General features: G+C 41.7%; 1 pseudogene; it reads left to right on the top strand.

Annotated features, from left to right (window-relative positions):
* The first annotated feature begins 3,170 nt into the window (after positions 1-3,170).
* LOC140479369 (calcium-activated chloride channel regulator 4A-like) overlaps positions 3,171-22,458 on the top strand; it is a 93,072-nt pseudogene continuing 73,784 nt past the window's right edge.

Raw genomic sequence — 22,458 nt, 5'->3', positions numbered from 1 at the left:
TGTCAGTGGACGGCAGACTGTCAGAAAGCATTTGACAGCCTGAAAGCTGCATTAACCACTGCCCCAGTGCCAGCCACACTTAACTACACAAAGCCATTCAAGGCGGCAGTCAATGCGAGTGATGTGGGTGTCAGTGCTTTATTCTTACAAAAAGGTATCGAGACAACAGCAAGACTTATTGGGTATTTTTCCAGAAAATTGAATGATCATCAACAGAAATATTCTACAATTAAAAAGGAAACTTTGAGGTTGGTGTTGGCATTATAACATTTTAACATTTATATTACCAGTATAAATGTCTGAGACATTTGTATGTACTGATCACAATCCCTTAGAGTTCAAGGAGAAATTTAAGGACAAAAATTCCAGACTGTTTAAATGGAGTTTATTAATGCAGCCATTCAATTTGAAAATTATACACATGGCGGGATGAAAGAAAATAACCAATGATGTGTTGTTGTGACTTTGATGAAGAAAAGTGAAGGCTTTTGGTGGCAGGAAGAAATAGACTGAAATCGGCTGTAGCAGTGAATGTTTGCATGGTTAGAGTCAACATAATGTATATGTATTGTAGTGCACTAATAGAGAAAGACTAAGAGGTTTTAAAAATAAAGCTATCTTTGTATGTTGATGGTTTCCTTTTTAAGGGGGGGGATGTTGTAGTGATTCTGTGGCTTTTAGAGGGGCATTTTGTCCTTTTTTAAAGCAAGAGATTGAATGAGAGGTATCGAGCAGTATGTGCTAATATAAACAGGTTATGAGACTTTGGATTTTTTTTAAAAATTCAGACAATAGAAATGGCCTGGCTGGGTATGACCAGATCTCACTGAACAGGATTTTGAGTTTTTCGACTTTTTTCAGCTTTGACATTAGTCAGCAGTTGCTTCTGGGTTCTCAACAGAGTTTGAAGCTGCAGTAAATGTCTCTCTGGGTTTTCTCTTGATGTTTATCCTTTTGGGTTGCTGGAGTTACCTGTGAGGCAAATCAATTTTCTGAATTTGCCTCCTTTTTTTTGCCAAGCTGGGTGTTTATGGGATGTTACTATACTGGAACAGTTCATTAACAATAGTTACAGTTTGTATTATTTTGTTAAGTTTTCCAGTAGAGTTAAGTTATTGTAAGTTTTTTAAATCATCGTATTTTAATTGTAGTGTTTGAATAAATTGTGTTTTGCTTAACACTGAATAGTTTGACCAGTCAAATTGCATCTGGAACACAGCACCTCACATTTACCTTTGAAATATGAAAAAGTTAGGGTCGAGGCTACTTTCTTAATATATTTTGAGCAGGTCTAATCGGGCCCATAATAAAATGCCTGATGGGACTTCGGGACAATGTGAGTTAAAAGAGAATGAACAGACCAAGTAAGCTCTGTTTGTTTGTGAGGCTGGTCCTGGACACTAATTGCAAGCTGACCCTTGATTACATGATTCTAAGAGACACAATTCTGAGACACACCCAGTTTAGCAGCAATGTCCTTTAGAACCTGACCAGCTCGATCCGTACTGCTGCTGCTGAGCCCCTCTCGGTGGCAGACATCGAAACTCCCACCCACTCCACAAAATACATTTTATGCCCCTGCCATCTTCAATGATTCCTCTAAAGTGTTGTTCAACATAGACAAGGACTGATTTATCAACCAAGGGAGAATGGTACATGATAATCAGCAGGAGGTTCCCTTGCCCTTGTTTAACCTGAAGCCATGAGGACACCCAGGGCAACTCCCTCCTGACTGTATGCCCACTGCGCAGTCACCTTTGCTGGGTCTGTCCTGCCAGTGGAACAAAACATATCTCGAAATAATGGTGCTGGTGTCTGGGACTTTGTCTGTAAGGTAAGATTACATGAGTATGACCACGTGATTTCATTGCCTGACTAGTCTGTCAGACAGCTCTCCTAATTTTGGCACTAGCTCGCAAATGTAAGTCAGGAGGACTTTGCAGGGTTGACAGGGCTGTTTCTGCCATTGTCTGTTAAGGTACCAGGTGACCCATCTGGTCTCCTTTCTTTGTTGAGACTTTATAATGATTGGTACAACATTGCTGTGGGTCTGGAGTCACACATAGACCAGATCAGGTGAAGCTGGCAGGTCTATTTCCCTAAAGGAAGGACATTCATTATTAGAATTTTTTTCTGGCAATTGTTTCATGGTCATCAGGAGATTCATAATTCTGGAATTTTTTTTTATTGAACTCACCATCTGCCATGAGTGGGACTCAAACCCAAGTCCCTGGAAAATTTCCTGAGTTTCTGGCTTAATGCTCAATCAATAATATCACTAGGCAATCATCCCCCTTTCATTGGAGATACAAAAACAGTGTCTAGAAATGGATTTTTCACTAAGTCTGAGACAGGTTGTTCAAAGTCTGGTTAGCAACTATTGGAGTGACAATTTCAGGCACTTTTTTGGTTTAATTTCACTGTGTTGTGAATACAGAGATAGAAAGGCTGTTTTTGTTCATCTCTTTGTCTCTGTGTCATATCAAGATGAAAAGCTTCAACAAGGTGTTTGTCTTTTCAGTAATATTCATTTTCATCAAGAGATAGTTTATAATAAACCCAACCTTTTAAAATGGAAGTGCAATTGCCCAAATATTATACAAAGCTGAATAATGTTTTGAGGGATTACGAGAAGCAGTGTATTCAATGGTGGAGTTTTATAACTAAAGGAAACACAAAAGTCGTCTCTTCCAAAAAGTTATGGTCTCTTGACATGTTGTAAGATTTCAGTTTAATGCAATACAGACTTTTCCCAGGTTATGAATACCTGAACTTACGAACTGACCTCCGCAAAGCCTATTATTTTTAAAATATTGAGTTACATACAGTGGTTTGTACTAACTACTACTTTGTACAATGCTCAAAACACTGCACGTTTTCAACGGTTCATCGGCACGAGGGAGAACAATGCCACATATAGCTGAGGACATTGCCGAAGCCAGGCATGCTGTGGTTGGTATTGATAACAATCAACTGCAGTTGGACATCAGTGAAGACGGTGTCTTAGACTTGCTTAAATCCCATGCCAAAGACCTGACCAATGAAGACCCTATGGCGCTGGAGCAGCAGATGATAGTATTTGATGAAGGAGGCCGGGACCTAGAAACCCCAGAGCCCAAGATGTTTTTGATGAAGGAGTTAGCTGAAGCCTTTCTGTCATTGAAATAGGGATGGCAAAGTTAGAGGAGCAAGCTCCTAATGCAGAGAGGTTCACCAAAGTTTACCGGACAGTTACCGACGGCCTCAGCTGCTACAAGGCCATTTACAACGAGAAAAAGGAAAGCTCTGTTCAAGCCACCCTTGATGTTTACTTTAAGAAATTGGCTTCTGAAGTAAACCCCCCACTCTGCAGCAGCAGGATCAGACCCTGACTCTCCAGTAGTTGTATCAATCCCTGACTCTCCAGCACCAGGTTCTTCCTTGTGAGTACCAGGCCCAACCTCTCCCAACACCAGGCCCATCCTGACCAACACCAGGCCCATCGTCCAATTAATAAAGTCATCTTAATTATTCATTAAGGTCCCTTCCAGTATGCAAAACATGGATTGGAATGAGAGTAGGTGTTAACCTTTAATCATTATCTTTTCTTTCTAAACAGTTTAAGAAATGTTTCTTTCATGTTTTTATACCTATACACACACACACATATTCTCTCTCTCAATTATCAGTACTGCACTGTAGTTACATCTATTATTATTATTACTGTATTATTATATTTAAGATGTTTTAGGTAAAATACATACAATATACTAAGACAAACATTTGACTAATTGATGCTAGATGTGAACCATACGTAACTGTTCCGACTTACATACAAATTCAACTTATGAAAGGAAGTTAAAAACGGAACTCACTTGTGACTAGGGCACTTCCTACGTTTACGTAATACTTCTTGATTTTTCATGAAACGATGAATAGGAACTAAAGATTTGTAGAGACGAGCTACCTGTTCTGCAATTACCCAAGTTAGTACACATTACTTTCAATTAAATTTAAGCCAAACAGAATTGGATTGAATTTACAGTATTTGCCACTTTGCATCAATTTTGTGTGAAAGTGATTTAAATCATTTACGTTTGTGGGATTGCTGTTTTAAAATACACACACTGATTTTGAAATTCCTGTTTATTTCTCCATTCCCAGTTGTCTCTCCCAGAAATTGGAAAAAGACTGTACATAAAAATCAGGACAAGTCCCACCCAGCCAATTACCACCCCATCAATTGTAACTCAAGTGATGTAAGGTGTCACAGACAGTACTGTCAAGCTGCACCTGCTCAGCAATGACCTGCTCAGTGATGGCCAGTTTGGGTTCCACCAGGGTCATTCAATTCCTGACCTCATTACAGCCTTGATTCAAACGTGGACAAAAGAACTGAACTCCAGAGGGGAGGTGAGAGTGACTGCCCTTGACATCAAGGCTGCATTCAACTGAGTGTAGCATCAAGGAGCCCGAGCAAAACTGGAATCAATGGGTATCAGAGGAAACTCTCTGCTGGTTGAAATCATACCTGACCCATACGAAAATGGCGTCATTGTTGGAGATCAGTCATCTCAGCGCCAGGATATTTCTGCAGACGTCTTCAGGGTAGTGTCCTAAATCCAAGCATCTTCAGCTGCTTCATCACCTCATTCCCTCCATCATAAGGTCAGCAGTGGGGATATAATCACTGATGATTGTGCAATGGTCAGCACCATTTGTGACTCCTCAGATACTGAAGCAGTCTACCTTGAAATGCAACAAGATCTTGACAATATCCAAACTTGGACTGACAAATGGCAAGTAACATTTATGCCACACAAATGCTAGGCTTTCGCCATCATCAATGAGACATTCTAACTACTGCCCCATGACATTCAATTGTTACAATCATTGAATCCCCCACTGTCAACATTCTGGGGGTGACCATTGACTGGAAACTCAGCCGGACTTACCATATAAATACAGTCACTACAAAATCAGGTCAGAGGCTGGGAATACTACAGCGAGTAACTCACTTCCTAACTCCCCAAAGTCATATACAAGGCACAAGTCTGTAGTATGATAGAATATTCCCCACTTGCCTGGATGAGTGCAGCTCCAACAACACTCAAAGAACTTGACACTTGACAAATCAGCCCACTAGATTAGCATCACATCCAGAAACATCTACTCCCTCTACCACCGACACTCAATAGCAGCAGTATGTACTATCTACAAGGTGCTATGAAGAAATTCCCCCAAGATCCTCAGACTGCACCTTCCAAACTCAAAACCACTACCATTCAGAAGGACAAGCACAGCAGATACATGGGTGCACCACTATCTTCAAGTTCCCTTCCAAGCTACTCACCATCCTGAATTGGAAATATATTGTCTTTCGTTCACTGTTGCAAAATCCTGTTCACTGTTCACAAAATCCTGGAATTCCTTCCCTAATGGCATTGTAGGTCAACCCATTGCAGGTGGACTGCAGCAGTTCAAGAAGGTAGCTCACCACCATCTTCTCAAGGACAACCAGGGACTGGCAATAAATGCTGGCCCAGCAAGGGACACCCATATTCCACAAATGGAGAAAGAAAGACAGAAAGCAGGAGGCTGTAGGTTAGTTAGGATGATGCATTGTCATTGGAACAATGTTAAAATCAATTGTGACAGACATTAAAACAGGGCTAATAGAGAAATTCAAGGCAGAGACAACACAATTTTGTTAAAAAAGAAATCACATCTAACCAATTTATTGGAGTTCTTTGTGAAGTGGATGCAATGTAGACTTTCAGAAACCATTTGATAAAGTGCCACATCAATGGTTACTGCAGAAAACAAAGGTGTAAGGGGTAACAACTTGATATCGAATAGGAGGAAGGAGAGTACACATGTGGGTCATTTTCTGGTTGAATGGGCATGGTGTGCCACAAAGATCAGCACTGGGTCCTCAACACTTTACGATCAAAGTAAATGATTCAGATGAAGGGATCTGAAGTAATGGTGAAGGGGTTTGGCCCGAAACATCAATTTTCCTGCTCCTCGAATGCTGTCTGACCTGCTTTGTTTTCCAGCTCCACATCTATTGGACCTGAAGTAATGGTTGATCAATTTGCTCACAACAGGAAAGTAGATAGGAAAGTAAGTGATGAAGAGGATACAAGGAGACTACAAAATGATATAGGTACGCTAGATGAGTGAGCATAAACCTAGCAAATGGAATACAATGTAGGAAAATATGAAATTGTAAATTTTTGCAGGAAGACTAAAACATCTAAATGGTGACACGTTGCAAAGGAGACTGGATATCCAAGTGCATGAATCACAACAGTTTAGTTTGCAGGTACAGCATTTAATTAAGAAAGCAAATAATGTTGCTATTTATTGCAGGGGAAATGAATACAAAAGTAGGGAGATTATGCTTCACTTACACAGGGCATTAGTGATCTAACACCTGGAGTAATGTAGACTGTATTGGTGTCCAACTTGAAGGAAAGATGTAAAAATGTTGGAGGCTGTTCAAAGAAGGTTTACTGGATGAATACTTGGGAGTCCTAGTTCAGGATTCTCTGAGGGTTAACATGCAGCTTCAGTTGGCAGTTAGGAAGGTGAATGCAATATTAACATTCATTTTGAGAAGGCTAGAATACAAGAGAATAGTGTACTGCTGAGTCTGTACAAGGCTCTGATCAGACCACATTTGGAACATTGTGAGCAGTTTTTGACTCTGTACTTAGGAAATATATGCTGACCTTGGAGGGTGTCCAGTGAAGGTTCACAAGAATGATCCTGGGGATGGAAGGCTTGTCATATGAGGAACGGTTGAAGACTCTGGGTCTGTACTCGATGGAGTTTAGAAGGATAAGGGGGGATCTGATTGAAACTTACAGCATATGAGAGGCCTGGATAGAGTGGACATGGAGAAGATGTTTCCACTGGTAGGAGAGACTAGAATCCGAGGGCACAGCCTCAGAGCAAAGGAACAATCCTTTACAACTGAGATGAGAAGCAATTTCTTCAGTCCGAGGGTGGTGAATCTGTAGAACCTATTGCTGCTGAAGGCTGTGGAGGCCACGTCATTGAGTATATTTGACTTAAATACCTATCAGAGATAGGTTCCTGACTGGTAAGGAAATTAAGGGTTATGGGGAGAAGGCAGGAGGCAGGAGAATAATGGGGTTGTGAAACATATCAGCCATTATCCAATAATGGAGCTAACTCAATGGGCCAAAAAGCCTAACTCTAGCCATTTATCTTATGATCTAAAAGATAGTAGAGGCAGAATCTCTGAGTACTTTTAAGGCAGAGGTAGACAGATCCTTGACAAGCAATGGGGTGAAAGGTCACTGAGGTAGGTCGCAATGTATAATTGAAGATTAAACTAGATTATCCATTATCTTAATGAATGGCAGGGCTGGCCCAAACAGCCAACACCTTCTCCTAATTTTTTTGCCCATCTTTATATTGCTTTGAACTGCGGAACTTATGGGGCATAGCAGAGGGCACTGATGCTTGGTATCATTAGTATAAAAGCGATAATCAGTCATATTGCAGTGCTGGGGAAGCGAAAGTTGAAATAAGCCTGGGGCTTTAGTATAACATTACTGTGCTGTTGGCTGGGTAGCTCAGAAAAACAGGGCAGGAACCATATAACACACATCGCCCTTTAGGTGGGTGTATGCTCCATAACAGGGAGAAAGTGAGGACTGCAGATGCTGGAGATCAGAGTCAAGAGTGTGGTGCTGGAAAAGCACAGCAGGTCAGGCAGCATCTGATAAGCAGGAGTATCATCATTTCAGGCATAAACCCTTCTTCTTATGCTTTATCTTATGCTCCAGACCAGCTGTTAGTCTGATGAAAACCCTCCCACAGAAGCTGTGGTTCTGATCATCTGTTTTCAGCTGGAAGGGAGGGGGAAAGGAAGCAATGCTTTCCAATAAATCAGGAAGTATTCAAAACAAAACAAATTGGCTCAATTTCACTGCCTAAAATCGCAGCACCTAATATCTTGTCCTTTTGACATCTTGAAATATTTGTTGAGTTTAAATGCACAGTGAGATGATTAAACTTTACTAAGTTAATAAGATCACCATATTCTGTGCCTTTAGTGAGGTTGAAGCATCATATATTGATAATTTGCATTGTGAAGAGTTGCCTGATTGAATATCTGCTTTCGAGGTGAAATTAGTCATTCATCTTTATCTGCTTATTATTTCCTTTTCCACATTTTTCTGAGCATCCTATGTTGGATATAATCCAGTTAGTAACAGGCAGATAAATGCAGTAAAACAGGGTCTAATAATGTTCCTATGAGCAAAGGCTAAAGAGGTTAGGACTGGAGTTTCGAAGAATGTAAGTGATCCCACTGAAACATATGGGATTCTTAATGGGCTTGACAGAGTAAAGGCTGAGAGGATGTTTCTGCTGATGGGAGAGTCTAGGACCAGAGGGCACAGTCTCAGAATAAAGAGCCAATTTAAGGCTCAAGTGAAGAGGAACCTCTTTTCTCAGAGGGTTGTGAGTCTTTGGAACTCCTTGGCACAGAGAACTGTGGGGGCAGCATTTTTCTGTACATTTGAGGCTGAGAGGGCTTGACAGAGTCCTAACAGTGTGCTTGCAAATTTTGGATAAACAAGAGTGTAATGTGATAATATTTTAAGCTGTATACTGTTCCACTGACTTGATAATCTTAAAAAGTCTGCTGAAAGCAGAGGCTCAGGTTATCCACAACTTCCATTATTAACACTGCTTCACTGACCAGACATGAAAACAAGAACATTATATGTCTTTAAGAAATGGCTGAACGATATGTATTGATTTGCTGCTAACTGACAAATCCTTGTTATATGATTTTTTTTTTCTGTTTTCTGTGCTCGAGGTAAAAAGTCATTTTGTCTGTTGATTCGTGAGACATATTCCTCATGATTTCCTGATAAATGGCCCTTGCCAGAAATGTCGACTCTCCTGCTCCTCGGATGCTGACTGCCCTGCTGTGCTTTTTCAGTACCACACTATCAACTCTAATCTCCAGCATCTGCGTCCTCACTTTCACCTATATTCCTCGTGCCTTTCTGTTTTATTAGAATTTTGAAAAGATGCCCTTGCTCTGAAGCTGGCAAATAGTGATGCACACTCCAGAATCTCCGATTTCTAATTTGGCATATATGAAACTTTACACCTGCTCTTTATTATACATGTCAATTTCTGTTACCGGCTCAATTTTTCACAGAAGCACATTTACAAGTTTTAGGATTGCTGTTCCAAGGCAGGTATAGTTCAGTTGAATGATCAACCTCTGTTTTTGCAGAAGCAGAACTTGTTCAGACCTATGTTACATACCTTCAGCTATTAAATAGTTAAATTCACCACATATTGATGAAAGTTAATGGAATTTTCCTCACAGGCTAATGTCCCTTTTGAAGAGCTATACAGGCTTGAAAGAATTGGAAAGATTTGGGATGAAGTGAAGCCTCAGCTGTGGAACTTCTTCCATAACAATGTACAAATGAACATAATATGTGTAATGATGTGGAGGTGCCAGTGTTGGACTGGGATAGATAAAGCTAAAAATCACACAGTGCCAACTTACAGTCCAACAGGTACTTTTGGAACTATACCTTTTCTGTGTGCTGCTCCTTCATCAGGAATTAGGCAGGCAGGATCATTGGAAACAGATTAAAGTGTCATACAACTGGTGCGAAGTATTGAACAAGACTAGATTGCTGTTAAGTCTTTAATCACTTGGAATGGGATTGGAGATTTCAATTCATTAATATGTAATTCCCAGAACTTCTTTCAAGTCATATTCCTGAGATAACTTAAGGTTCTATTATAAAGAAAGTGACATCTCAGCTCAGACATTACATTAAATGTGTGAGCTTAGAGTCTGTCTGTATCCCAACCTTTAGGCAGATTGTTTCTATTTCCAAAGCAGGAATTTATAATATCTCACATGGACTGACTGTCTGCAGAATTTGTGCTTTTTGAACAAAATAGAATGTATCTGTAAATACAAATCTGCAAATGTAAATTCATAGTCTTATATGTATGAATGTGTGTGTATATGCGTGCATGTGTGTGTGCGTGGTAGAGAGAGAATGTGTGTGTGTGGGAGGGAGTATGTGAGAGTGAGTGCGTGTGAGAGTATGTGTGCATGTGTGCATGTTTGTTAGTGCGTACTTGACTGTGACAGAGTATATGCCTGTGAGAGGGTGTGCACATGATTGTGGATGTATCTGTGTGTCTGAGAGACAGCATGTGTATGAGAGGGTTTCTGTGAGTGTGATCAAGTGTAAAAAGTATGTGTATATATGTGTGCGTATGTGAGAGTGTATGGTGTAGTGGGTCACCTGTAGTGTGACATGAACCCAAGATTCTCGTTGAGGCCACCCTCATGGGAACCGAACTTGAATATCAGCCTCTGCTCAGCAACTCTGCGTTGTTGCGTATCCCAAAGGCCACCTTGAAGGACGGTCACCCGAAGATCTGAGGCCCAATGTCCTTGACCGCTGAAGTATTCCCTGACAGGGAGGGAACATCCCTGACTGGTGGTTGTTGCGCAGTATCCCTACATCTGTTGTTGTAGCGTCTGTGTTGTTTTGCCAATATACCATGACTTGGAGCATCCTTGCCGGCAGTGGATGAGATAGACAATGTTGGCTGAGTCACATGAGTACCTGGTGCGCATGCGTTGGATGGTGTCCCCATTTGTAATGCTGGTATCCGTGTCGACACTCTAACACATCTTGCAGTGGTTGCCACAACAGTGTTGTATGATGTTGTGGTCATTGTTGTCCTAAAGGCTGGGCAGTTTGCTGCGAACAATGGTCTGTTTGAGGTTTGGCAGTTGTTTAAAAGTGAGATGTAGAGGCAAGGGGAAGGTCTTGGTGGGGTGCTCTTCTTAATCGATAGCAAGTTACAGGCTGCAAAGAACATGGCGTAGTTTCTCTGGTCCTGAGAAGTAGTGTATTGGTCACCGGGACAAGGTGTAACCTTAACTGCACAGCCACCTCTTATCTCTTTCGCTTTTGTTACCATGATTGTGTTGTTTGTGATCGAGAAAACAGCATATCAAAGGTGTTTAACATTTCACTACTTTCATTGTTTGCTGTACCTGGTTTTTTATGGCCTGTTTGTACTGAGTCTGTACTTTGTATGATCTTACCATGTCAATCATTCTCATACATAGTAACAGGTGAGACAATCATAGATGGCTACCATAAGAATAAATTGTCTATATTTTAAAAGAATCTACAATACCTCATGATTTATAAATGACTAACACACCCTCTTAATGGACATCCCATAGGAATGTTGGTTTATGTTGAAGAGGTTTATTTCGCTTGTTATTAGAATGTTACGTGAACAGACACTGGTAACCTTAATCGAATGCCAAGAGAGAATGTGCCAACATCACAATGCTGCCCTTAACTTAATATCAATTGCCATTCTCAGTTTGAGGTGCCATCAGATCTGAGAAATGAGAAATGTTGAACCGTTGTTGTTAAGGTGATTTACTGATATTGCAGCTTTGGTGCATTGTTGAGAGAGAAAAGATAAAGAGCTTTGCACTCCACAAAACAATTCCTTACTGTGCATGGGAATGCCTGAAGGGAATCCAAAATGGAATATGTTCAATTCCCAGCATCAATATGAGTTTTCATCAGGACACCTTCTCCAACACAGTGTTTTTTAAATGACTTAACAGCAGTACACAGAGAGTGGTGGAGGGTTGCTTTTCGGACTGGAGTCCGGCAGTGTTCAATATGGATCTGTTCTGGATCCTCTTTTGTTTGTCATTTCTATAAATGATTTGGATGAGAATATAGGAAGCATGGTAAGTTTGCAGATGACACCAAAATTTGTGGCATAGTGGACAGTGAAGAAGGTTTTCTAAGATTACTAAAAGATCTTGATCAAATAGGTCTATGTGCTGAAAAATCGTAGATGGAGTTCAATTTGGATAAATTATTTTGGTATAACAATACTTTGAGTGTAGGACAAAGTGAGGACTGCACATGCTGGAGATCAGAGTCAAAAAGTGTGGTGCTGGCAAAGCACAGCAGGTCAGGCAGCATCCGAGGAGCAGGAGAAGCGATGTTTTGGGCATAAGCCCTTCATCAGGAATGTAATGGGGAGGGGGAGGGTGCTGAGATAAATAGGAGAGTGTGGGTGTGGGGAAGGTAGCTGGGAAGGCAATAGGTTTATGCAGGTTGGGTGGGGCGATTGTGATAGGTCAGAGGGGAGGGTGGAGCAGACAGGTGGGAAGATAGATGGACAGGTAGGACAGTTTAAGAGGATGGTACTGAGTTGGTGGGTTGGATCTGGGATCAGGCAGAGGAGGAGAGATAAGGAAACTGGTGAAGTCATCATTAATGCTGTGTGGTTGAAGAGTTCCGAGCTGGAAAATAAGGTGTTCTTCCTGCGGTCATTGACGACTGGAAGAAGATTTGAAGAATGGACTAGGAAGAGCTAGAAAGGGCATGAGAAAGCCTTGGTGGGTAGAATTAAGGAAAACCCCAAGGTGTTCTACACTTCAGTGAAGAACAAGAGATGGCCAGAGTGAGGGTGGGGCTGATCAGGGATAGTGGATGTTGGGGAGGTCCTTAATGAATACCTTGTTTCAGTATTCACTAGTGAGATGGACCTTGTCAGTTGTGAGGACAATGTGAAACAGACTGATATACTCAAACGTTACATTAAGAAGGAGGATGTGTTGGAAATTTTGAAGAACATGAGGATAGATAAGTCCAAAGGGCCAAATGGGATATATCCAAGGTTTCTATGGAAAGCAAAGGAAGGGATTGCTGCACCTTTGTGATGAGCTTTCCATTCTTACTCTCCGCTGGAGTAGTGCCAGATGATTGGACGGTGGCAAATGTTATTCCCTTATACAAGAAACGGACTAGGGGCAACCCTGGGAAGTATAGACCAGTCAGTCTTATTTGGTGGCGGGCAAATTATTGGAGAGGATTCAGAGATACAAGAAAAGCATAGCTTGATTAGAGATAGTCAGCATGTCTTTGTGCGGGGCAGGTCATGCCTCACAAGCCTTGTTGAATTCTTTGAGGATGTGTCAAAACACATTGATGAAAGTACAGCAATGGATGTGGAGTTCATGGATTTTAGCAAGGTATTTGATTAGGTTCCCCATGGGAGGTTCATTCAAAAAGTGAGGAGGCATGGGATCCAGGGAAATTTGGCTGTCTGGATTCAGATTTGGCTGGCCCATAGAAGACAGAGGATGGTAGTTGATGGAAAGTATCTGGCCTGGAACTCAGTTACCAGTGATGTTTTGCAGGGATCTGTTCTGGGATCTCTGCTCTTCATGATTTTTATAAATGACTTGGATGAGGAAGTGGAAAGGTGGGTTAGTAAGTTTGTCAATGACACAAACATTGATTGAGTTGTGGATAGTGTGGATGGCTGTTGTAGATTGCAAAGGGACATTGACAAGATGCAGAGTAGGGTTGAGAAGTGGCAGGTGTAATTCAACTGTAATCAAGTTGAATTGATTTATTTTGGAAGGTCAAATTTGACAGGGTTAAAGGCAGGATTCTTAGGGTCCATGTCCATAGATCCCTCAAAGTTGCCACCCAAGTTGGTAGGGTCGTTAAGAAGGTGTAAGGTGTGTTGACTTTCGTTAGCAGGGGGATTGAGTTTAAGAGCTGCAAGGTTATGCTGCAGCTCTATAAAGCCCTGGTTAGACCACACTTGGAATATTATGTTCAGTTCTGGTCTCCTCATTATAGGAAGGATGTGGAAACTTTCGAGAGGAATGAAGACAAGTTATGCCAGAATGCCTGGACTGGAGAGCATGCCTAATGAAGAAAGGTTTGGGGACCTAGGGCTGTTCTCACTGGAGTGATGAGAGATGACATGATAGCGATGTATAAGATGATGAGAAGCATAGATAGAGTGGTCAACCTGACTTTTTCCAAGGGCGGAAATGGCTATCACGAGGGGGCATGATCTTAAGGTGATTGGAGGAAGTTTAGGGGAGATGTCAAAGGTTGGTTCGTTACTCAGAGAGTGGTGGGTGCATGAAATGCACTGCCAGCTGTGATAGTAGAGTCAGATACATTGGGACATTTAAGTGAATTTTGGATAGGAACATGGATGGTAGTAAAATGAAGAGTATATTGGTTAGTTTGATCTTAGAGTAGGATAAAAGGTCGGCACAACATCGAGGGCTGAAGGGCCTGTACTGTGCTGTACTGTTCTAAGACATTCCAAACCTCAAATAGCAAAATATTTTAAGATCAACTCTTAAATATATTCAGTAATTACATAGAGGTAGGAAAACAGTTAAATTTAATTGGAACAGGACTGTGTTGCAAATTTAACTATTTTCTGTTGTCTTTGCTGCGTATGTCAGCGAAGTACAATCAACTAGGTGCTGCCTGCACTACTGTATCTGTTGACAAACAACTCATCTCAACAAAGGACATTTCTTGAGCAAAGCAGCCCTTAAGAAAATGATGAACTTCTGCAGCCAAAGAGATATACAGCATGGAAACAGACCCTTCTAACTCATCCATGGTGATATTTCTGTATAAATCTAGTCCCATTTGCCAGTATTTGGTCCAAAAAAACCATCTTAACCTTTCCTATTCAGATACCCATCCAGATGCCATTTAAATGTTGCAATGGTACTTATCATTTTTTTGTTCGAGGAAAACATGTTTTGGGCTGGGATTGTATTTATGGACTTACACGCCGGTCGAATAAGCTTTGAACTCACGTGAAGTATAAAATCCAAATGGACATTGATGCAGTGAAACAAACAAATAAAATAAAACACAGGTTTGTTTCATTGGTGTGTGTGAGCAGAATTCCTGTCACTGAAATGCATGACCAACTGCAGACTCTCAGCAAGTTCATAAAAGGTCAAAGGACAAAATCCAATTTAGAGACAGAAATGTCCAAACTATGATCTGCAGGCACTGCACCATCTGCAAGCCCTGTCCATCTGACTACAATAATTCACTTTTCTCCAGTCTTCCCTGGATTTGGACAACACATTAACTCAGAATGTGACCAATGATTGAGGAAGAGGCAAAGTATGAGTGTTATTTCCAATCTCATGGGGACAATTTAATTTTAATGCCTCCTGTAAATTTCCCAAAAGAGATGTTGGGTATTGACTGGACAGATTGTGTGATCTGTATTACTCACCACCCACCTCCCTCTGTACTGTACATGCTGGAAATCTAAAACACAGAAAATGCTGACAGTACTTAGCAAGCCTAGTGGCCTCTGTAGACAGAGAATGTTTCTTGTCAGTTACCTTTCATGAGAAATCAGGAGTCAGGACTGGGGAACAGGGAATGTGTGTGGGAAGTGACTAGAGACAGAAGGACTTTGAGTGAGTGATAGGATATAAGGCCCAATAGAAGATTACAAAGATTGGTTGTAGCTAATCCATAGATTTGAAAAGATTTGGAACATTTTGACCATAACAATGCTGGGTTCAGAAAAAACATTGAGGAGAGTAACAAGTAAATGCTCCTTAAACTGAAGAGAAGGAACAAAAAACAATTTTAAAGCTTCATGGATCCCATTATTGTTTATTTGAGATAGCAAGCCATCCTGTATTCTGTTCACCATCGAGCTGGCAGTGTGACTGGGGCTAGAGGCTCCTGGAATGAAGACTGTACTGGGGAAGGGGGTGTGAATACATGGTACGTTTCATTACAAGAGAAAATGGGACACTGTGGGATAGATCTATGGACCCTATTCTGTGCAACGTTATTGAGTACCTAACTCTTTTAGAAGAAATCAAAGCTTCTGCTGTCCAGGTATTTTGGGATGGGCTGAACAATACAATAAATATCACGTCCATTGGCAAAGTCAAGAAGTGTCATTGTTAGAAATTGTGGCATTGAATCAAAATTCCTGAAGTGAACATATTCTCTCCTTGAACAGTAACTCTTATACAATGGATGGTATTTCTGACACTGAATCAAAGTACAATCATTTGAATGATCCCCATGGCTGCTGAGTCCATTGAGGTTTGGTGCAGCTCTTTCTTCATCATTCCTCTTTGTTTCATGATGTTTTGTTTTTCCTTATCCCCCCCAAACCCTAGTCCAGGGTTGTACATGGCAAAACACTTATCACTAATTTTTATCACTATGAACTGGGCAGTAATCTGGTAGAGTGGATCACACAATGTTTTAAAGAACTAATGTCATTTTCATTGCATTTCATTGAATAGATCTACCCCACAGTGTCCCATCTTCTCTTGTAGTGAAACAGACTATGTGTTCACACCTCCCTCCCCAGTACAGTCTCCATTCCAGGAGCCTCTAACCCAGTCACACTGCCAGCTCGATGGTGAACAGAATACATGACGGCTCGCTATCTCAAATAAACAGTAACGCAAAAACAAAGTTAGACTGCATAATCTAATCTTCTCACCAGAGTAGGAATCATTAGTGCCAAAAATAGGATTTATGCTATCATTATAGGGCCACTGTGGTTAAATCAGATTAGCAACTTGGACAAAAAGCCTCTATTGCTGCTTTTGTGATAACTCAATGGGGAAAGGCATCATATGATGAGGACTTGGGCCATACAGATTGGGGGGTTCTTCAAGCTTGATGCCCAGCCTGTACTAGTGTACCTGAAACAGCTGAATGATGCAATTTTCAAAGACGGAACAAGAAAAACTAGCAACGACACCCACCCTGATTACAGGCTCCTGACTTCCGTTAGGAAATGCATTTGGTGCAGGCAAGAATAGACAAAGGTGCATTGTCCCTGTAGTCATCTGATCTGACAGTAATATTTGAGTTCAGATGTGCAGAATCTGGCAAAATACTGATGGCTGTGACCTAACTCCCTCAATTTGGAGAACAAAGTGTTGTCAACACTTTTGTCCTTAGATGTGATGTTGGTGACACTGATGAGGGCAAGGTTCGTTACCCATCTCTTATTATCCTGGAACAGATTGTCTTTGTTAGGTCATTATAAAGGGCAGCTAATGACCAATCACATTGCCATGAATCTGAAGTCACATGTAGACTAGACTGGATTTCCTTCTCTGAAGGGCATTAGTGAACAAGATGGGTTTTGAACCACAACGATGATCAGTTCATGAGGTAAAAACAATGACTGCAGATGCTGGAAACCAAATACTGGATTAGTGGTGCTGGAAGAGCACAGCAGTTCAGGCAGCATCCAACGAGCAGCGAAATCGACGTTTCGGGCAAAAGCCCTTCATCAGGAATAAAGGCAGTGAGCCTGAAGCATGGAGAGATAAGCTAGAGGAGGGTGGGGGTGGGGAGCGAGTAGCATAGAGTACAATGGGTGAGTGGGGGAGGAGATGAAGGTGATAGGTCAAGGGGGAGAGGGTGGAGTGGATAGGTGGAAAAGGAGATAGGAAGGTCGGACAAGTCCAGACAAGTCAAGGAGACAGTGCTGAGCTGGAAGTTTGAAACTAGGATGATCAGCACCAGATGATCAGTTCATGGCCACTTTCACTGAAACTCGTGTTCAATTCCAGAATTAATTCCAGTTGCCAATGTGGAACTTGAACCCTTACCCCCAAAGGTCAGCCTGGAAGCCTTGATGATTAGTACAGTGCCATTACCACCAAGTCACCAGCTTCCCCATAAACTAACCTAATTGACCATTTCATCTTGCTCCTTTTCCATACAACTCCTCACAGATGGCCTTGTTAAAACCACCTTTTGCATCCATCCGTAAAAGCCATCACAATTTCATTCACTTCGCTTCTGAAAACTTCTCCATTCCTGTATGTTCCCACACTGTCTGGTCCTGTAGCCTTTTCCTTCTGTTCTCACCGCTCTTGGCAGAGGCTTTTGGCAGTCTCCTGGCAGAGGCACCTCAAACAAACTCTCTTTGATTCTCAGTAAAGCAGTGTATTCCTCTCATGTATCCCAGTCTTTGAAAGTGTATTCAGATCTACCTAAGAGAAAAAGAGATTGTCAGTTGTCTGACACCTTGCTCACACTGAACACTGCATCTGTCACTTCTTTTCCATTCAAAGAGCCTCGATAAAGACAGGCGAATGTTGGTGAGAATGGATTGACAATTCTGGTGATTAACCAGGCAGCAGACAGTGGTACAGGCCTGGACTTTATGGAGCATCTGCACTGGGCAGGGTGGAGGGTCAGAGAGTGAAGTTATAAGAGCTGTCCATCAGCAATTTCTCAGGAAGAAAAGCCATTAAACTTGAATTGACGCGTTCTGGTTTGTGTCATCTTGCATTCCTCAAAAAGAGACTCTTGTACAATCCAAAATAATTTGGATCCCTTCAGTCAACACTGACGGAAGTGTCAATTACTTTAAGGAGGAACTGCTACCCCTTTCTCAGGAGAAAATCTACCCCTGAGAGTTACTAGCCAATCAGACGACTGACTGCTCTGTAGTCTCACCGTGATACAGTGGCCATTGCTGAGGCTACAGGCTGCCCCACCAATTAATCGACATGTTGTGCCGTTTCAGTCAATGTTTGTCCCTCAGGAATAGGGACCCTGGTCTGCAAGCTTATACTCAAAGCACTGACTCTCCTGCTCCTCGAATGCTGCCTGACCTGCTGAGCTTTTCCAGCACAACACTGTTGAGTCTAATCTCCAGCATTTGCAGTCCTCACTTTCTCCTCTGTGGTCTGTAGGCTGATCCAATGGAGGATATGTGCTACATCTGGGAAAGTTTTGCTTATTTACAAGACATGATTGAACACGAAATTATCAGGACTCACACCAACATTGAGGTGCCATTGGGGATTTATGTCCAACAGATGCAGTATCCCTACTTTGTTCATGAAATGTTCATACTTGGTGCATTTCGTAAAGATTTTCTTGTTGTTTTTGAAAATCATCGGAACTTCAAAACTTTGCAAGTTACTGCCACTACAAGCAAGCTTCACCCAGTGACAGCACATTGTGGGGATCCAGGTGGCATTTTCTGGCCTGAGTCTCTGACAGGCAGGTCGCTCTGGAAGAATTATAGCAGGAAGTTAGCCTGTACATACGGCCCTAAATAAACATGCTCTGCTATATGTAGTGTGAGAAGCGAAATGCCCATATCACATGTTCTGTGTCATGATTATGTTAGATATTCAATCCTCTGCAACACACTATAACCCACCCTTCACAGTGCTACAGGTCATTCTGCTCTATTGTGAGAGTTGTGTTCCTCTGCAACCTCGCGCTGTAGCAAATTGTGCTGTAGATTACCGCGATAGAAAATTGCACTGTAGAAGATCAGTAAGAGAAAATCATTATGGTGGTAAAAACAATGACTGCGGATGCTGGAAACCAGATTCTGGATTAGTGGTGGTAGAAGAGCACAGCAGTTCAGGCAGCATCTGAAGAGCAGCAAAATCGACGTTTTGGCAAAAGCCCTTCATCAGGAATAAAGGCAGAGAGCCTAAAGCGTGGAGAGATAAGCTAGAGGAGGGTGGGGGTGGGGAGAAAGTAGCATAGAGTACATTTGGGTGAGTACCTGTTCAGCAGAAGGTTCGCACGATCCAAACAACTTCCACAATTCATCAATTACATTATAGCCAATTCGCTTTGACTAAACACACGTTATAGCAGAATGACCTGTGCTTCACAACTTCGGCAAAGTCTATCCTGATCTTACAGCTTAACAAATGTAATATTAAATTAAAGTACCACTGACAGAAGTCGGAAATTAATTGGAAAAATGCTGGAAATACTCAGTAGATCTGGCAGCATTTTGAAAAGGTTAACAGAGTTAATTCTTCAGGTCTGTGACCTCAGCATTTTGATTAAAGTTTGTTGATCTGTAACAGTAGTAAGGATGTAATGCAGCCTCCCAGAGTGACCTACATTGATGTGTCGGCCTCTATAATCATAGGAGAGATCATATATCACAGTCCCACCCTTGTTGGGAAAACCGATTGCAATAAATCAGTGGCAGAAATGGGTCATTGTGAGGAATATGCTCCCTGGTTAAACAGACTCCTATTGAGTCACTGAATATTCATTATCTCTGACTGCTCCACAATTTAATGTTGATATCAGAATTCTCCCCAAACTCACATGAAGGTGGCGCTAAATAGTGATTGTAGTGCTGGTTTTCCTCATTAGATTAGATTCCCTACAGCATGGAAACAAGCCCTTCGGCCCAACTAGTCCACACCAAACCTCCGAAGAGTAACCCAACCAGAACCATTCCCCACATTTACCCCTGACTAACACACCTAACTCCACGGGTAATTTCATCTTTGGACTATGGGAGGAAACCGGAGCACCCGGAGGAAACCCACGCAGACATGGGGAGAATGTGCAAACTCCACACAGACGGTCGCCCAAGGTGGGAATTGAACCTGGGTCCCTAGCACTGTGAGACAGCAATGTTAGCCACTGAGTCACCATGCCATCCCAGTGATGCCAGGCTGAAAAATGGAAGGAAACACACTTAATGCTCGAGAAATTAAAACCTTAGAAAAGTATTGTCATCCTACCAGCAGATAAGGGATGCATGACTGATATTTTGAAAAAAATCTGACAACCTTAAAAAGGCAAATGCACTTTGACAAAGGCCAGTTAGACTCAAAACATCAGCTCTTTTCTCTCCATACAGTTGCTGCCAGACCTGCTGAGATTTTCCAGCATTTTCTCTTTTGGAGGCAAATGCACTAGTTGCAGACACCAACATTTACCAGCAAGTGGCAGTAAACCTGACCCCACAATTATTAAGTAAAAACAATGACTGTAGAAGCTGGAAACCAGATTCTGGATTAGTGGTGCTGGAAGAGCACAGCAGTTCAGGCAGCATCCAAGGAGCAGTAAAATTGACGTTTGGGCTTTTGCCCGAAACGTCGATTTTACTGCTCCTGGGATGCTGCCTTAACTGCTGTGCTCTCCCAGCACCACTAATCCAGAACCCACAATTATTAAACAGAATCTTATCCTTTTCAACAGCAGTTTTAAAAATCAGGAGAATCAAACAGGACAGGCTTCCAAAACATGAAACCAGATGGATCCAACACACCACACTTCTATGGATTACCCAAAATGCACAAACCAGCAGCCCCCTCAGACCCTTAGTCTCCCTACCTGGTACACCAACGTAGCAATAGCCAAATAACTCCACCAAAAAGTAAGACACCTAATTGAAGATTCACACTCCATTCACTCCATCCAAAAATTCCTGAACACCATCAAAGACACCAAGATAGAAGAGGACAAAATAATGGTCATCTTTGATGTTTCAGCCCTTTTCACATCAATTCACATCGATCTGGCCAAAGAAACACTGGCATTACTACTAGGAAAACCAGGACCACAACCACCTGGCAGCACCAACTTCATCAGCAAAGATAACAACCTCAAGCTCAAGGATCTGTCTTTCACCACCCACTTCACATTCACTAACAAAACCTACAAACAAGTGAACGGAACACCTATGGGATCACCAATATCAGGGCAGTAATGCAGAGACTTTAACAAGCTGCTCTCCCATCTATCCAACCCAAACTTTGGGTCTGCTACATAGATGTCACCTTTGTTATCACAAAACGGAACACATTAGAGGAAACATACAACACCATCAACAATATCCTGACAGGCATAAAATTCACAAAAGAGGAGGAGGATGACAACAGACTCCCATTCCTAGATGTAACAGTTGAACGTACAGTTAACGGAGAACTTCAAACCAGTGTCTACAGAAAAACAACACACTCAGACCGAATACTTAACTTCAGCAGCAATCATCCCAACACCCACAAACGAAGCTGCACCAAGACGTTATTTCAATGAACTATATCACACTGCAGCACCCAAGAACTACAACAAGCAGAATAAAAATATCTATTCAATGTTTTCAAAAAAAAAGAGTACTCAATAAACGCAATTCGCTGATTCCTCAGAAACAAACGCGAACAAGCAGACACAATGCAAACAAAAATGATAGCCACATGACCTTACATCAAAGGCACAGCAGAAATGACTTCCAGACTACTCAGACCCCTTGGCATCATGGTCACCCACAAACCTACTAACACACTTAAAAACAGTGACTAATGAACCTAAGGATCCAATAGATAACACCAGCAAAACTAATGCCATTTACAAGATATCATACAAAAACCGTAAAAAAAAACACTACATCGAACATACTAGCAGGAAATTTCCCATCAGGATACATGAACACCAACTGGCCACCAAAACACAAGACCCACTATCACTAGTTTCTATACAGACAGACAAAGAAGACACCACTTTGACTGGGACAACATACACATCCTAAGACAGGCAAAACAAAGACATGCACGAGAATTCTTAGAGGCATAAAGTTAAAAATCACACAACACCAAGTTATGGTCCAACAGGTTTAATTGGAAGCACACGAGCTTTCGAAAATGTGTTGCTGGAAAAGCGCAGCAGGTCAGGCAGCATCCAAGGAACAGGAGAATCGACATTTCGGGCATAAGCCCTTCTTCAGGAATGAGGAAAGTGTGTCCAGCAGGCTAAGATAAAAGGTAGGAAG

Source organism: Chiloscyllium punctatum, chromosome 7, assembly GCF_047496795.1.
Source record: "Chiloscyllium punctatum isolate Juve2018m chromosome 7, sChiPun1.3, whole genome shotgun sequence".
NCBI classification, from domain to species: Eukaryota; Metazoa; Chordata; class Chondrichthyes; order Orectolobiformes; family Hemiscylliidae; genus Chiloscyllium; species Chiloscyllium punctatum.
Note: the sequence above shows the minus strand (reverse complement) of the source record. Positions and strands in the feature narration are given on the sequence as shown.